The sequence below is a fragment of the Piliocolobus tephrosceles genome, chromosome 5 (genome assembly GCF_002776525.5).
Source record: "Piliocolobus tephrosceles isolate RC106 chromosome 5, ASM277652v3, whole genome shotgun sequence".
NCBI classification, from domain to species: domain Eukaryota; kingdom Metazoa; phylum Chordata; class Mammalia; order Primates; family Cercopithecidae; genus Piliocolobus; species Piliocolobus tephrosceles.
The window spans coordinates 94,668,071-94,678,900 of record NC_045438.1 but is presented as its reverse complement, the minus strand read 5'-3'; the positions used below and the strand labels follow the sequence as shown (position 1 = coordinate 94,678,900).

General features: G+C 37.9%; 1 protein-coding gene across 1 annotated transcript in view; it reads left to right on the top strand.

Annotated features, from left to right (window-relative positions):
• Positions 1-1,695: 1,695 nt before the first annotated feature.
• Positions 1,696-10,830, top strand: part of MEI4 (meiotic double-stranded break formation protein 4) — a 269,653-nt gene continuing 260,518 nt past the window's right edge. The window contains exon 1 of the mRNA XM_023223076.1: positions 1,696-1,842. The gene's annotated coding sequence lies outside the window, so the exon portion shown is untranslated. The remainder of the gene's footprint in view (positions 1,843-10,830) is intronic.

Sequence of the window (10,830 nt, the reverse complement as noted above, 5' to 3'; positions counted from 1 at the left end):
CAGACTGTGCACTTGTATAGGGCAATAATCATGACTCACCCTGTGAGTTCAACAGGATTGAACTCCTGGTATGTGCTGGCAATGAATGTGAAGCAAGTATAGCCCGTAAGTGATGACCAATAGGAATATGAGGCAAAAGCAGGTATGAAAGTTATCAGGTAAAGATTAGCCAAAAACTGAGAAACAGTTAAAAGACATGAAAGAGTTGTGAAGGTAGCTGCCTCAGATACCATGGAGAATGTTAAGACATTAGTGGATGGAACACTCTGAACAGGAAGCCACATATGTATGGAGAAAACAGAATGACTTGGTATGTCTAGATTGTTTGAAGAGGCAGGAATTAAAGGGAGGCAGCTAAAGAGAGAATGAGCTGGCCTCCTGGATGTGCTGGCATAACACGAGTTCATTCCAGTATGTTTCAAAGAATGAATAAGTGGAATTGAAACGGAATTTCACACATGCAGCTACACAGGCAACTCTTCTACATTTCCCCTACTTGACCCTTGTTTATCTCTGTGAGAAATGAACTGTGATGATTGGATTTTACATTTGTTAATAAGAACAGCAAATACAGTAAGCCATTAATTTACTGTTCATTAATTTGGAGTTCAAGATAATTCAATCTTGGTTTATCTTAAATTTACCTTTGCAGGATTTAAAGATGAATGGTATCAAACAAATTACAGTAGACTTAAAATCCTTGAATTTCTTTAATGGGCAGATGGCTAAAGCAAGCATGCTTAACATTGTATAGAAATTTAAAATGACTGGATGCAAATGAATGTCTTAATAAAATAAAATCCATTTAGTCAAACAAGTTTAACAAATCTCTATTTAAAAATACTTGATATTTTATTCTATAAATAACATATTAAGACTTCTATTTAACAGCAACTAAGCATTGTGTGTAATACTACATATTACAGAGAATCTGCCTTCAGGATGTTTAGAATCCAGCTGAGATTCTAGCATATGAAAGAATTATAAAACAACATATAAGACAAAAATATATGATTAAGAATAAAAGCGAAAATACAATGTGAAAAATAGGAAGGTGAGAAAAATCACTCTACAATCATAATTTCTTGCAAGAAATAAAAATTTAATTTCACTTTTGGAAAAAGAAAAATCGTTTTATAATTCATCTTTTCATCAGGTCCCGAAGTCCCCCTTTCCCATCCTGCTCCCTCATTAGAATCAATGCATTTATTTCCGTGATATGTCTCTCTAGCGATTTTTTTTTTCTTCAAGGCCTTAATCTCACTTTCAGGCGAGCAAGCTCGAGGGGGCGCTCTCCGGAGGAAAAATACTGGGCCTGCGCCATTTCCTGCCCAGAGCCCAAATTATAGAACGCCAGGTCCGTAGAGCCGAGGGCCCCAGTTGACTAGGCTCCTGCTCAGAGCTGGAGTTATTTTCTCTGGACTGGCTGTGGAGCCCTGGGCTCCTCCTGGGAACAAGCCGCCTAGAGGGGCAGAAGGGGCCGACTCGGCCGCACGGGCTTCTGGGGCTTGTGGTCTCCGGAACCTGCTCCCTCCTCACTTCCCGGAGGAGTGGAAGGCCCTGGGCAGGTCAGTGTTTCCCAGCTAGCTCTGGTGACCACCTGCGGGGCAGCACGTGGAACCCCGCCCCTGGGGATGGCGCAGAGCGCCTGCTCCGCCAGGGCGCCTGTGCCCGCTTGAGGGCGCCTTCCCCCGCTACAGGAACCCAGAAGGTAGGTGGGGCGGGTCCTGCACAGCTTTCCAAGACGCCCTCCCACCGCGCTAGGCCTGGCTTTCTGCGCCTGTGGACCACTTGTCCCTTTCACGTGCCCTGGATTTGGACGTGAGCTCGCAATATTCGCAGGTGTGTATGGAGCTCCGCACACGTTTGGGCGTTTCTATTTGGCTACTTGATTATAGACTATCTGCTGTGGAGCTGCTGAAGCATCGGCCCACACCCGTGTGGATTTCTGTGGTATATTCCGGAGTCTGAGCATGTTGTAGTCTGGCTTCACCGCCAAAATGGTTCCTGAGCTTGGAAGAGAGGCCTGTGTTTTGAGGTCTTTGGTGGAGTTGTCAAATCCATTCACTGAGCAGATCTTTTATTAAGCACCCATTCTATTGGACAAAATAGGTGAAGTGCTGTAGGTGTCAAAGGTGGGACAGACGTGGTCTCTTGTCTCAAGGACTTCACAGGCTTCAGTTAGCAAGGGATTTATAGATCCATAGCAAGCATTGAGGGTAAAGGGTGAACTTGTATAAGAAGGATTTGATAAAGTAGTGTGGGACATGGGGGCTTGATGGAGAAGCTTCATGGAGGAGGTGGCCCTTTAAGGAGGGATAAAAAACATTTGAAAAAGGCAGGAGTGAGGAGTACAATACAAATGAAGGGCTTGTTAAGAATAAAGGCAGGAAGCCACATATGTATGGAGAAAACAGAATGTCTTGGTATGTCTAGATTGTTTGAAGAGGCAGGAATTAAGTCTGCCTCTTGGACTGAAAAGCTTTGAATAATTTTAAAGTCTGGAATTGCAGACACATTTGGACTTGAATTCCATCAGGAACCATAGATAAGGCAATGTGCAGTTGTTTAATATTCATAACATGCACATAATGTAGAAAAATATGAATAGAATATGTTGTTCAATAGCAACATTTGTGTCAAACTGATTACACACATTGATCACTTTTGGGGGACTTGTTTGTATTTTTGTTGTCTATTTAAAATCAAGAGATTTACAGCGTGTCATATGACTGCAAAGAGACTCAGTCACTTGACGGGCATTTGTGAGTTGCTATCCTTTATTCTATTTATTTTTATATGTGAGGACTTAGTCCTTCAGAAGAGTTTCAGATCAAATGCAATAAAGAGCATGTGTAATTTGAAACATGTATGGATGACTTTGAGGACATGATAATGGACTATAAATGACATAATTCAGATGCAAAATTTGAAAATGGTCACACAAAAATTGATAACCATGAGTATGTTTTTTATTCTTTTTTTGTGAATGTGTCTGAATGCCAGTATTTGGAATCAGCTTTGCAAAAAGTGTTTTGTAGACCTTGTTAAAGCTTAGAAAATGTTACGTTATACCATGTCTTTAGTGTGTTTGAGGATGTTAGCGGTCCATTGGATATTGTGGTGAAGATCAAAGAGACTATTTTAATTCTTTCATAAGGCATGTGTACATTAAACTGTGCCATACCAAGGTGCTTGAAGCTGAAGATCAGGGTGACAATTTATAACAAAGCTAGCTAAATTAGGCTAGGTCACTTAGGAGCATTGTTGAGGCAAACATACATATGACTACATTGTGGAGAATAGATTGGAGGGAGTTAGAGATCAGTTAGAAGGCTGATACAATCATAATGACGAGATACTAAGGGTTTGAGGAAAAAATGTAGACACATTTTAAAATATAGGACAATAAGCATGGGAGTAAGGCTGCTGAAGTCAGAGAGCAAAGTGTTTTAAGAGTAGAGGAGAGTGGTCGTCAGGGTCAAATACTGCAGAGAAATAGAATGGGGGTTTGCAAGTGGTCTTAAGGTTTGGCAGTTATGATGTCATTTGCGACCTTGGTAAGAACACCTAGGTCAGTTGGGGGTGACTGGATAATTTTTTTTTCTTTTTTTAAAGCTGGGAGCAACCTGAACATGATTATGTATTGAAAGGTAGAGGTCAATTCAGGGAACGACACTGAAAGAGCTGAGAGGAGAGGATTGATGGAAAAGGTACAAGGGTTTGGTATGCAATTAGTGTACTTTCTTAGAATATAACTTATGTTAAAGGATAGGAAGGAAGATATTGGCTATTTCTGAGGAGACTATTATCGAGTAATCATAGCTTCCTTATGTGTCAGCAGAGTGCCTAGAATCCAGCTGGCTTATCTATCCATTCATGTTAAGTTATTCAGCTAAGATTTTCAGAGCTCATCATGTGTTAGCCACAGAGATTTCTGCTCTGGACAGGCAATGAGCTCAGTGGAGCTCACTTACGACTAAGGCCCATAGACATCAAACAACTGACTACATACGGATTATCCAACTGCAATTGTGATAACTGAGAGAAAGAGAGTATAGAATGTTGAGAGCACCTGTAATCAGAAGGAATTGACATGGCCTGAGGGTATCAAGGAAGGAATTTTCAAGAATAGAATATTTAAGCTGGTGCCTAAAAGAGATATCTCTTGTTACCAAGTCGGCCCTCCCACCCCTAATGCGGCCTTCTGTTGCCCTGTTATCATCCCATTTCCTCTTCTCTGTTTACTGGTGAGCTCGTTCTCCACTCTTGAGCACTTGAAATGTATTTTGCCAGTGGGTTGATAAAGTGGGAAAACTTTCAAAAACCAAGGCTTTGTAAGGGTCTTTCTCAAGCCAGTTATTTCTGCATTATGGTGGCTAAATATGAACTAAGTAGCCATTAACTTTTATTCATGCTACATTGATTCCCATTAGGGAAAGAAAGGGTTTTGGGTTTGGCAAATCGATTTGCAGCCACAGCCTTAGCCTATTAACATCCTTTGGCGGAACCACACACACAGTGAGCACAGGGCCTGTCACTTCTTATTAGGACTTTTTGGTAACAGCCAGTGAAGGTTAGTCTTCTTTTCTTTGATTTAAAATTTTAACACTCTCTGGATCAAGTGATTGGGGAGTAAGTATCCACTCATGTATCTTCAGGGAAACGAAGGTACTATTGCTGCTATGATTTTGCATTTATATAGCATTTGAGTGTTGGCTAAATGCTTTTACAATCAATTTTATTGTTCAATTTAAAAGATAGTCTAAAATCACCCCTGTCAAAATTTATTTGATTTGATTCAGAGAAAAGGGTCTTTTCTGAAAAATGGGCCTTCTATGATGTGGAAGAACTCTGATCTATCAAAAGATTAGACAACGTTAACATCATCTAAAGAGAGTAAGCTGTTAATAGAAGATAGTAGCCACATAATGCTTTTGTTGTTACCTGCCTTTACAAGGAAAGAAAGTGAAAATAAACATTATAGTGGTAGAAGTACATCCCTGTAGGAAGTCAACCCCCTATCATATAGTTTGTAACTAAGGAATTCAGGGATGTTTTATGAGTGACAGTATGTATGTTTTAATATACATCCTTAAAGCATTAGATTTTATTTAGAGCAAGGCTTGGCAAACTATTTCTGAACAGTGCCAGAAAAAAATAAATATTTATTCAATAGAGTAAATATTTCAGGCTTCGCAGGCCATACCGTTTCTGTTGCAACTACTAAACTGCAAAGCTGTAGTGCAAAAGTAATGATACATGAATGAATGGGCATGTCTGTTTGGATGAAATGTGGTTTATAGAAGCAGGCCAGCCAGATTTAGCCTGTGGGCCAGTTTTCCAATCTCTGATTTACAGCATTTCTGAGATTCCTTACTGAACAGGGAGTGTTATAGATTGGAATGATTGATAGCCAAAAGCTCCATGAAGGCAGAGATAGACTTGTTTTGTTGACTATTATATCCTTGTGTCTACCACAGTGCCTGACTGTGGTTTGGGGATAATTAAATATATCTGTTGAATAAAAGAGTAGGGAACAGAATATTTGATGGAAAATTACCTGAGGTAGGCTAAATGGTTCTGTATTCAGATTTTCAGGTTCTATGACATGCACTCTATGGTACTGTCATTTTGGGTAGAGCAAATTCAGTAGACCTTCCTTATCTGTGGGTTCTTTATCCATAGATTCAAACCAACCACAGATTGAATATGTTTAAAAAATTGAAAACAATAATACAACACTAAAAAAACAATGTAAATAAAAAATAGTACGACTACTATTTATTTTTTATGTTCATTATTGTTCCCCTTGCATTTTGGAAATATAACAAGATATATTGAAATGCAGTAGTTTTTCATTGATAATCCAATTCAATTTAGATGCATCTGGTTGATGGAATATTGTATACACAACTTCTCTCCACTGTCCTTGTTCTTTACATTGGGATTTTGTAGAGTCAAATTCACATTTTAATCCTCTGTTCTTTAAACAGTAAGTTTTTGAGTACCTTACCATCTCTATCTGTTTAAAACAGGGTGGCTAGAAGAGAAGCTCCTTTTCTTTTTCTTTTTCTTTTTGTTTGTTTTATTTTATTTTTTATTATACTTCAAGTTTTGGTATACATGTGCAGAATGTGCAGGTTTGTTACATAGGTGTACACGTGCCATGGTGGTTTGCTGCACCCATCAACCCGTCATCTACATTAGGTATTTCTCCTAGTGCTATCCCTCCCCACCCTCTGACAGGCCCTGGTGTGTGATATTCCCCCCTCCGTGTCCATGTGTTCTCATTGTTCAACTCCCACTTATGAGTGACAACATGCAGTGTTTGGTTTTCTGTTCCTGTGTTAGTTTGCTGAGAATGATGGTTTCCAGCTTCATCCATGTCCCTGCAGAGGACATGAACTCAAACTTTTTTATGGCTGCATAGTATTCCATGGTATATATGTGCCACATTTTCTCTATCCAGTTTATCACTGATGGACATTTGGATTGGTTCCAAGCCTTTGCTATTGTGAACAGTGCTGCAATAAGCTCTGTTTCTGTGTTGTCCGATGGAGCTTAGTTAATCATGAGCCCTCCAATGACTATGAGAAGAACCAACATTTCCTCTTCCCTTATTTGCAAATTTAAGGGAGAATATAATCTTAACCCTTTTTATACTTCCTATGCTGTTAAAATATGAATAGTTGTCTTGGATGAGGACTTTTTTCTTTCTGTTATTAGACTTACATATATTTCAAGGCTTTCTATCAAGGAGGTAAAATAGTTTACAAATTGTAGATATTTAGAGGGCTGTGTATACTATCCCATTTTTCTTTAGGTTTTCCTTAAAATAACAAAAGTACAGGAATCATTCTTTTATTACTATTCGGAGCACTATTTAAAGTAATTTGTTGAACTTTTTATTTAGGTTTCAGATTTAAACGACAGACATCAGTAGACTCAGAGATTTTTAGTATCTTGTTCTGGGATTTTTTATTTAGACATTTCACTCTGTTCTTATGTCCATTATTATACTCCTTAGATTTTGGAAATATAGTAAAATATATTAAAATACAATATTTTCAGTTGATAATCAAATTGTCTTTAAGGAAATGTTCTGAAGTAGGTTCTTAAGTATATCCTTCATTTAAGTCAATTTTTATAATGAAAGTCCAATTTACTTTTTAATAGGCTTTCCAAATATCTATCAGCTCTTTAATTCTTCCTTCTGATTTATTCAGTGAGCTCATTCTTCATTTCATTTTTGATTAGATTGCTTTCACCATGGCAGAACTCCGGAAAATAAATCCTCTTGTATTTAACATGTGCTTTAGTTTTATCTGGATGAGTAGAAGAATGAAAACAACACATTAAGATGTAATTTTGACTGTTGGAGAGAGAAATATGGCTTTGTTAATCTTTAAGATAATTGTTAGAAATTATATTTCAGAGACTGCTGATTGATTGCTTCTTTTCTTATGACTTCCTATTTTCATGAATGTCTGTCTCTTGCAAGATTAAAAAATAAAACAAAACAGAGCGTATTTTAAAAATTCTCAAAAATAGGTTTTACAATACCTGATTGTTTATGATCCATTCCTTTTTATTTCCTGGTAGGAGAAAGCTATTTTCTTTCTTGTCTGAACTGTTGTGTACTTTATCTATGCTCTATTATTCATGCATTAGTTGGTATTTTATGTATTTATTTATTTTTCTATCTTCACAGTAGATTAAATGTTCCTAAGGGGAAGGATATCCTTAACTCTAGTGCCTGACACAACCAATAAGTGGTTCTGAACATTTCCTGAAAGAACATTAGTTTCTTATGATAATCTGCCTTTTCATAACGGTGCATAAAACACTTAGATAGTTCTCAAGAGGTTGTTGTTTCCTAAATAATTCTTTCTCTTATAGATATGGCTCTAAATAATTTACTCTTAATTAATAATCCACTCTTAATAATTTAGTTTCCTATTCTTATAAAGATTATCTTTTAATTAAAAAATTCACCCACTGTGCATCATCCATCATTTATTTGATGATTACTAGACAGTATTTAAACTATGTAACAAATAGGTTTTAAAAATTACAAATATTTCTGGTAAACCCTCTTCATCAAAATCAGTTTCCAAAAACCAAAATTGTGTTACCTTATTGCTGTGTGAATACAAGTAACTACAGCATAATCGCAGACAGCAAATGAAGCAACTGTTTCAGCTCAAAGACTTTGGCAGTATGTTTCATGCTGAATTGCTGCTGTAAAAATATAGTGGCAAATAACAGACAAATTCCCAGTTTCTCAACCTTTTTTCAAAAATATGGCTACTGCATAAGATCACTGAGAAAGTTACTGATTCAAACTACTTGGCTGGGAACTGGATTCCTTAATTATTAATGTGCTTACCTCATTTTCATTACTCATTTATTAAAAAGCTGACTTTCAGTAAAGAATTAAAGAAACAACTTCAGAGAATAGTTCAAGTGGGCGGAGTAAATATTATATCAGTATTATTTTGTACATGTTGTACTTTCCAGTAATTTTAGTAGGATTTCCAACTGGGATCCATCACTTCACCAACCTAAGATTGGAATCATACTCCAGTCTTCAGTCATCTGCCCTCTCTTTTAACAATCTGGAAGCAAGCCCTTCAATTTCACAAACATCTTTTAGAGCTTCCTGTATTCTTTGTGCACACTGTCAGCATCCTGGCTTAGGTTTTCCAGCCCTTCTTTACTGTGTGGTGTCAACAATCCCTCAGCTCCTTCCGTCCCTGCTTAATCCTCCTAAAACACTGCTTGGATTTTTTTTTTTTTTAACTCATCCACTCTGAAGGCTGCATTGGTTTCCAGCTGTCTACTTTAAGAAGTCAAGACCCCTCTGACTGACTTTCAAGACCCCAACTTCCCTATGCTATTTTCTTTTATTCCTTAATACCATATTCTTTAGTCAAGGAGCTCATGCATTCTTCCAAGAATGCCTATGCCATTATATGCTGTCTGCTCTGTTGACCCAATTTGAAGTGCTCTTTTGCCCCTCTTTTGCCTCTCTGAGTTCCCATCTTCAAACATTCCAGGTACACTTCAGAAGTCCCTCCTCCTCCTGTTCACACTAACCCACACTAGTTTGTTTCTTTGAGTCCTTCATAAATGTATAGTCAGGTCCATGTGGAGACACAGGATTTGGAGGCAGTGGGCCTGGGATTGAATCATGGCTATATATTAGTCTCAAGTGGATCAAGCATGGCAATGAATGTTTACAGTGTGATTGATAGAGTTCATAGGGGTCACATGTCAATGAACTAATTTTGTCTCCTCAGCAACTTTATAAGCTAGGTGCTATTTTGATTCCCATTTTACAGATGAGTAAACTGAGGCATAGAGAGGTTGTGTAATCTCTGTCTGAGGTCACATAGCTAGTAAGGGGCAAAGCTAGGAAGTCAAATTCTCCTCCTCTTCTAGCCTTTATGTTAGTCTTGCCTCTTTACGATATATTTGAAATGATTTTTATGGTGATTTTTAGAATTGATTGATATGCAGTATTACTTCCTCCTGTCTCACTGGGGAAGTCTTTAGAAAAAAACACACAACTCCTTTATCTGTAAGTGCTTTTGGAGTTAATGTTTCTACATGCCTTTCTCTCTCTCTCTGTGTGTGTGTGTGTGTGTGTGTGTGTGTGTGTGTGTGCATGCGTGCATGTGTTGCTGTGTTAGTAGGCTGAGATGGTGGTCATCAGGACAGGCACAAGATGACTACATGGTAGTTCAGGGAAGTGTGTTCCTATCAAGCTTACATTTATTTCCTACTCCCAAGCCCATAAATTGTAATATGGAAATAATATGTACAGAAAGATGAATATTACAAACACAGTTTTACCGCTTGTTAACTGCATAGCCTTGAAAGCCACCTTCTCTGAATTTTAATTTCCTTAGCTCTAAACAGTGATACTAAATTTCACATTACATACTTCTAAATGAGGTAATAAAATGAAGTAATTAAATGAGTAAATGAATATAAAGTGAGTTCAGAGTATCCAATTTTCAGAGGTGTCCAACAGGCATTTGTTACATTTCCCTTTGAGGCTCACCACGCCCCATACTCCAGCCAGGCTTATGGCTTTTCTCATTTCTGTTGATGCCTTTTCCATTGCCTGTATGATCTCATTTCCATATCGATAAATTTCCCTAATTTATCCTGTCTTCCCCTAAGTACCATCTAGGTTCACCTGAAACTTTCTGTGATTCCTTACCTGGAATTAATCACTCCTTTCTGTGAACTATTTCACTCACAACTCTTTAACATTTGGCATTCATATATAATATGGCTTTATCTTTCCCACTGAGCTGTGGGCTAGAAACAACACAAAGAAGACATAGTGCATGGTTGGCTCTGATGGGCTCACTCGCTCTCAGGGGAGAAAGACCCCCAGATGGCTGTAGATAACTACCTTGCGATAAAAAGCATCCCAGAGTGCTGTGGAAATGCAAACAAGAGAGCAGTTAATTTCAGAAGGGGCAGTTGAACTAGACCATGAGGAGTGAGTGGAGAACCTGTAGGCAGGAAAATAGGGGAAGGATGTATTTCTCAGAAAGTGTCAGTGACAAAGATTCACAATCATGAGAGCAAGTGGTTTGTTAGGGAGGCAGCAAGAATCCTGTGTAGCCAGACTGTCCACAGGCAGTGGAGAAAAGTGAAAGCGAAGGTGGAAGAGTAGCAGTGTTTTTGGTCCTCAACAGAATCAGTTGTATGGTTAGAGATCTAACTTAAAAATAAAAATTAAAAAAAAAAAAAAAAAAAAAAAAAAAAGCTTGTGATTTGTTTCTCCATTGTGACAGTCTGAATCAC